This window comes from Poromitra crassiceps (assembly GCF_964638095.1).
Source record: "Poromitra crassiceps genome assembly, chromosome: 8".
NCBI classification, from domain to species: Eukaryota; Metazoa; Chordata; class Actinopteri; order Beryciformes; family Melamphaidae; genus Poromitra; species Poromitra crassiceps.
The window spans coordinates 51,032,946-51,033,758 of NC_139629.1; positions in this window are offsets into that span (position 1 = coordinate 51,032,946).

Genomic DNA, 813 nt, shown 5'->3' on the forward strand with positions numbered 1-813 from the left:
ATAACATTGCAGCGGATGGATAGAATGACTAAATTTTTTGCACGTGTGTTCAGCCGGAGGTCCTGAACTGGTGTAGCGAATATCGCTTCATTCCGTTAAGCCATGCCAAGATGAGAGCCAATCAGGGTCGCTCAGAAGGCCGGGGAAGAGCTAATTTGCCATAACATTGCAGCGGATGGAGAGTATGACTAAATTTTTTGCACGTGTGTTCAGCCTGAGGTCCTGAACTAGTGTAGCGAATATCGCCTCATTCCGTTAAGCCATGCCAAGATGAGAGCCAATCAGGGTCGCTCAGAAGGCCGGGGAACAGCTAATTTGCCATAACATTGCAGCGGATGGATAGAATGACTAAAATTTTTGCACGTGTGTTCAGCCGGAGGTCCTGAACTGGTGTAGCGAATATCGCTTCATTCCGTTAAGCCATGCCAAGATGAGAGCCAATCAGGGTCGCTCAGAAGACCGGGGAACAGCTAATTTGCCATAGCATTGCAACGGATGGATAGAATGACTAAATTCTTTGCACGTCTGTTCAGCCGGAGGTCCTGAACTACAATGATAACCTTAAATGGAAGTGGGCGAGGCCAAGGGGCGTCACCCCCCACCCTTCTGAGATCAATTTAGATAGTAAGTAGCCCTGGTGGCATGTGGGCGGGCTGTGTGTGGGCTAGAAGGCTGACACTTGGTGGTCGTAGAGTAGCAGGGGGTGCCACAAACATACCAAAAGATCAGCCTTCTAGCCCTCACCTCTCTTGAGAAACAGCCGTGTTCACCCTGCATATGTTGGTGTACACCGCGCATGCTTTATCATGTAAT